General features: G+C 44.4%; 1 pseudogene; it reads right to left on the reverse strand.

Annotated features, from left to right (window-relative positions):
* Positions 1–746: 746 nt before the first annotated feature.
* Positions 747–5,511, reverse strand: LOC106698205 (annotated as a pseudogene).
* Between the last annotated feature and the right edge of the window lie 1,146 nt (positions 5,512–6,657).

Below are 6,657 nucleotides of genomic sequence, written 5' to 3' on the forward strand. Positions count from 1 at the left end.
GAATCTCTGGTGCTTGTACAAAAGGGCTCAGGTCATGCTGGGCATTCCAAGAACCAGAGATTAATTGGATATTAAATATGGGTTTGGCTTGCATGTAGAGATGAGGAGATGCTCTTGTCCAAGTTTGGCATTTGCTTAGATGTTGAAGTCCCAATGTTTCAAACTCAGCTCAAAACCCTTTGGTGTGTTTTGAGTTTGTCTCTTGGCAAGGCATGATTTCCTGTTTCTAAGAAAAAAGACTCATGAGAGATCCTCCATAAAGCTTCTTGGACATCAAAACAACATTTTGATGAATTAATTGTAAATGAATCAGAAACATATGGATTCATTCTCTTGAGACACACATGTGTTTAAAAGGGAGGAGGTGGTGGTGGTTGCTCAGGGCTAAATGTGTTTTGGGTTTTATCAATTGCAAAATGCTTAGGGGGAAAGAGCAAAACAGGATAAACTGGAATCTCTTCCTTGTCTTTAAATAGACAGGCCCATTTACAATCTTATTTACTGCCACCTTAGTTGTTCCAGAAGAAATTTAGCAGTCATGACTAATCACAACCAGCCAGGCCTAGCAGTTTACAGGCGTACCATGGAGATTTTGTGGGTTTGGTTCCAGACCACCGCAATAAAGCAAATATCACAATAAAGTGAGTGACCCAAATTTCAGATTTCTCAGTGCATAGAAAATTTGTGTTTACATTATACTGTAGTTTATAGTGTGCATTAGCATTATGTTGAAAAATAGATATACCTTAATTAATAAATATTTTACTGGTAAAAAAAAAATGTGAACCACAATCTGAGCCTCCAGTCAGTCATAAACCTTTTGCTGGTGCAGGGTCTTACTTTGATGTTGATGGCTGCTGACTAACCAGAGTGGTGGTTGGTAAAGGTTTGGATGGTTGCGGTAATTTCCTAAAATAATATAGCAATGAGGTTTGACTCATTGATTCACTCTTCCTTTCACAAATAATTTCTCTGTAGCATGTGATGCTATTTGATAGTTTTACCAATAGTATAACTTCTTTCACAATTGAACAAGCCCTGTCACTGATTTATCAACTAAGTTTATGAAATATTCTAAAAGCATTGTTGTCATTTCAACAATCTTCACAGAATATTCACCAGTAGATTCCATCTTAAGAAACCACTTTCTTTGCTCATTCATAAGAAGGAACTCCTGATTTGTTTGCTTTATCTTGAAATATCAATAATTCAGTCACATTCTCAGGCTTCACTTCTAGTTCTAGTTCTCTTGCTATTTCCACCACATCTGCAGTTACATCTTCCACTCATATGTGGAACCCTTAAGAGTCATCCATGTGGGTGGGAATTGACTTCTTCCAAACTCTGTTACTGTTGCTATTTTGACCTCTCCTTATGGATCATGGGTATTTTTAATGGCATCTAGAATGGTGAATCCTTTCTGGAAAATTTTCACTTTGCCCAGATTCATTGGAGGAATCACCATATATATGGTGGCATATAGCCTTATAAAATATGTCTTAAATTAGGGGTGGGGAACGTCTGGCCCACAGGCCATATAAGGCCCTCAAAATCATTTGGTTTGGCCTTGCCAAGGCATTAGGGCTGAGTTAATTAAATGTTTGAGAAAATATAGCAGACTAACTTTTAAGCTGATAATTTTGTATGGCTCACAAATATCCTATATAATAAAGAGCTAATATGCAAATGGTCATCACGCCCTCACGCTGTAGCTATAACTGCTCAGACACTCAACACTGGGGAGAGAGGAATGGGGACCAGCCAGGCACAAATGAGCTCGCAAGAGAGGAATGGGGACCAGCCCTTCCTGTGGCCCGGGAGAGGGATAAGCTGCATGCCAAATGGTCCCAGGCTCCAGTGGCTGGGGCTGCAGCCTGGGAGAGGGACAAGCCACCTGCCCCACAGTCCTGGGTGCCAGAGACTGCACCTGCACTGGCACCTGTGGCCCAGGAGAGGGACAAGCTGCCCGCCCCACGGTCCCGGGTGCCAGCAGCTGCACCTGCATCTGCGGCCCAGGAGAGGGACAAGCCACCTGCCCACAGTCCCAGGCACTGACACCTGCACCTGCGGCCCAGGAGAGGGACAAGCTGTCCACTCTGCAGTCCTGGGTACCTGCGACTGCGGCCCAAGCAAAGCCGCCCACCCACAGTCCCCTGTGGTTGCGGCTGGCCCTGGAAAAGCTGGCCTGGGTCCTGGGTGCCTGCAACTGGCCAGAGGGAGGGAAGCCCAGGTCCTAAGTGCCTACAACTGGCTGGAGGAGGGAATCCTGGATCCCGGGTACAGGGCAAGACAAAGGCAGTTAGGGGTGATCAGGCCAGCAGGGGAGTAGTTAGGGGTGATCAGGCAGGCAGGCAGAGGTGATTAGGAGTGATCAGGCAGACAGGCAGGTGAGCAGTTAGGAGCCAGCAGTCCCAGATTGTGAGAGGCAGGTGGACATTCTCGAGGGGTCCTGGATTGGAGAGGATGCAGGCCGGGACCCCCCCCGCCCTTGCACAAATTTCATGCACTAGGCGTCTAGTGTGTGTGAGTGTATATATATATATGTGTGGCTAATATGCTAAGTGTCCCTCCAAACATCCAACGTGCACTGACCAACAGGGGGCAGGTACTCAATGGAGGAGCTGCCGTGATGTGCACTGGCCATTTACAGAGATATGGCACTGCAGACCTGGTGCCCACAAAGCAACATTCAGCTTCCCCCAAATGGGACACAGGCCCTGCCACCACCCCAGAGTGATAGCCCACCAAATCTCAGCCAGTGCTGCCAAGACCTGATGGTGCAAAATGAGGCCCACAGCCCAGCCCAGCCTGGAAACAATTACTATGGGGTCTGGGTAATGATGTCATGTAGTAACACCTGACTTCCTCTCCCTAGTGACCCTCTTTGGAGTTTCTTCAGCCAAGGAACACAACTTGCTTTATAGCCAGGTGCAAACATTTTACACTTTAACCAAATGTCTGTGAGGCATTTTCCCATGCCTCATCTTATTTGATCCTCACAGAAGTCCTGGAGTAGGTAAATAGGAGACTTGATAGAATCCTATTTTCTTTTCATTTGCTGGAAAACAGAAATTTAGAAAGTTTAGAAACTTGATCCCTGAAAAGAAGTAAGAAATGGTGGCCCTTGAAAATGACTTCAGGTTTTCTCACTGTACAGAATATAGTTAAATACTGCTACAGTTAAATATTTTACCCTTTGTTCTCCCTGCATGATCTACAATAATAATCTGCTTCATGTTGATATTTACTGCTGTGTTGCTGACAATCACCTGAAAGAGAAGTTGGGGTGCTTCACTGGGCTGGAAAAAGTTTAGCTAAATAAGAAAGCAGGTCTAATTAAGCAAGTTTATCTATATATTATATATAAAGCTCTTGCTGGCATCAATCGCATGTGTGTGTTTCAATCTGTTATTGTTGATCATGAATTTGGTTGACACTTCTATTATCAGAGAAAGGGTGAATAGCGATATTAAAATATTCTAATTAATTTCTTTTCAATGTGCATGAATTCATGCACCGGGCCTCTAGTTATATTATAAATATCCAAATGGCCCTTCACAGGAAAAATGTTCCCCACCCTGGTCTTAAATAATAAGACTTGAAAGTAAAAATTACACCTTAATCTATGGGCTACAGAATGCATGTTGTATTCACAGGCTTGAAAACAATATTAATATTGTACATCTCCATCAGAGCTCTTGGGTGACCAGGTGCAGTATTAGTGAGCAATAATATTTTGAAAAAAATATTTTTTTTGTGAGCAGTAGGTCTCAACAGTGGACTTAATATATTCAGTAAACCATGTTGTAAACACACGTGGTCTCATTCAGACTTTTATAGAGCAAACCATTTATAGAGCAGAGGCAGAATAGATTAGCAGCATTCTTAAAGTCCCTAGGATTTTTTGTAAATGAACATTGGCTTCTACTTAAAGTCATCAGCTGGATTTGCCCCTAACAAGAGAGTCGGCCTGTTGGCATAGGCAGCTAGAAGTTAAAGAGAAGGGAGCTACACTGGCTGGCCCTGATTGAGGCTGTAAGTTATAGCTTCAGACACCACAGGGCATGGCAGCATTCCCACCAGGGGGACTGGCATCTCTCCACCACCGCCCCTCCATGTGTAGATCAATTTCTCAGTCTCCCTAGGGAAGCACATGGTTCCTTCTGGCAGATTACCAGGGGGAGGAGGAACCAGTGAATGCGAAATTCCTCTGCTGGGTGGGGTCTAGTCTGGGAAAATAATAGGATTGGATAAGGGACACGAGACCCCCAAAGATCTAGGAAAGGCATTGGATGGGGGAATGCCAGCACAAGTCACCCTCAACCCCACCCCCCAAGAGCCAGGAAAGATTGTTAGTTTTAAAAAAAAGCTTCTTTCTCTCAAACCTGGGTAATATAATCAAACCTTAACAAAGGCCCCTATTGGTAGCATGCATTTGTTAATGCACTTGCCCATTTGTTCGTTCACATGTTATCTTGGGCCCAAGCTTAGGCTGGGTCCAATAAGGGCCTAGGTGCCACAGTCCAGCACCCGGCTGAGTGTAGCCGGGAACAGAGACCAAGATGGACTAAGTTTTGGCATGGACTGAACTGAACTACTAAAGCTTCGGATGTCCTACTGATGCTAGGTGATGGCACAACATCTCTGGACTCTGGCCCTTCTTCTGGGCTTGGTGAGGACAAGGCTGGACTTTTTCCACTGTGGGACAGAGCTGAGCCATCTGCTCTTGAATGAGACATTGGACATCTGGGGACACTCCTTTGTGTTTGCTCCAGCTCCAATAAATCTTACCACTACACCTCATCCACCCATGTGTGGATCCCCGAAATGCTTTTCTTGTGACTCCATGCAAGAACCCTATTTCTACTGGCAACAAGCCTGTCATTTGAAGCTTTAAAGACAAGCATTGACTTGTCCTCTCTGGTTATGAAAGTCCTATATAGCATCTTCCAATATAAGGCTATTTCATTTACATTGAAGATCTGTTGTTTGGTGTAGCTACCTTCATTCATTAACTCAGCTAGATCTTCTGGGTGACTTGCTGAGGCTTCTAGATTAGCACCTGCTGCTTCTCCTTGTACATTTATGTTATGGAGGCAAACCTCATGAGCCAACCTCTGCTTAGCTTCAAACTGTTCTTCTGTAGCTTCCCCACCTCTCTCAGCCTTTATAGAGTTGAAGAGAGTTATGGGTTTGTTCTGGATTAGGCTTTTGTATAAGGGAATGTTGTGGCTGGGCTCATTTTCTATCCAGACCACTAAAACTTTCTTCATCTCAGCAATAAGGCCATTTTGCATTATTATCATCTATGTGTTCACTGGAGTAACACTTTTCATTTCTTTCAAGAACTTTTCCTTTGCATTCACAACTGAACTGATTGTATAAGAGGCCTAACTTTTGCCCTAGCTTGGCTTTAGACATGCCTTCTTCACTAAGCTTATATAATTCTAGCTTTTGATTTAAAGTGAGAAACATGCAACTCTTTCTTTTACTTGGACACTTAGAGGTCATTATAGGATTACTAGAGGCCCAGTGCAAGAAATTCATGCACGGGTGGGAGTGTGTGTGTGTTCCACAGCCCAGCCTGTACCCTCTCCAATCTTGAACTCCTAGAGGGATGTCCGACGGCCCATTTAGGCCCAATCCGGGTGGGACTAAACAGGCAGTTGGACATCCCTCTCACAATCCAGGACTGCTGGCTCCCAACTGCTCGCCAGCCTGCCTGCCTGATTGCCCCTAACCGCTTCTGCCTGCCAACCTGATCACCCCCTAACCACTCCCCCGCCAGCCTGATTGACACCTAACTGCTCCCCTACCAGCCCGATTGCCCCTAACTGTCCTCCCCTGCCAGTCTGGTCACCCCCAACTTCCCTCCCCTGCAGGCCTGGGTTCCCCCCATTTGTCCTCCCCTGCAGGCCTGGTCCCTCCCAACTGCCCTCCCCTGCTGGCCATCTTGTGGTGGCCATCTTGTGTTCACATGGGGGCGGCCATCTTTGACCACATGGGGGGAGCATCTTGTATGTTGGAGTGAAGGTCAATTTGCATATCATCTCTTTATTATATAGAATTAATTGGCCCAATTTCAACATTGTTTTGTCACAGCAAATGGAGAGGCTCAGAGGAGGGAGATAGATGTGGAAATGGCTGGTCAGTGGAGCAGTCATAAGACATGTAACATTTATCTACTAAGTTTGCCATCTTATGTGGGTGTGGTTCATGGAACCCCAAAACAATTATAATAGTGACATCAAAAATTATTTATCACAGGTCATCATAACAAATACAATAAAAATGAGGAAGTTTATAATATTGTGAAAATTGCCAACATGTGACATAGAAAAACAAAGTGAGCAAATGTTGGAAATGTGGAGTGATAGACTTGCTCTATGCAGGGTTGCCACAAACGTTTAGTTTGTAAAAAAATAAAGCAGTATCTGTGAAGCACAGTAAATCAAAGCACAATAAAATGAGGTGTGCCTGTGGCTGCCAGTCTTAATGGCTTGAAACCCTTGGCAAGGCATTGAGGGCTTAGGAAAGATTAGAACTTGTTTTCATGTTATTAATAGAGTTCAAGTCAGACTATGTAGGGAGGATTGTTGTCTCATAAACAACTTGTAAATCTACTCATTCTTTTGTCGAATGCTCTTTTGCTATTTT

The sequence above is a fragment of the Myotis lucifugus genome, unplaced genomic scaffold (assembly GCF_000147115.1).
Source record: "Myotis lucifugus unplaced genomic scaffold, Myoluc2.0 scaffold_148, whole genome shotgun sequence".
NCBI classification, from domain to species: Eukaryota; Metazoa; Chordata; class Mammalia; order Chiroptera; family Vespertilionidae; genus Myotis; species Myotis lucifugus.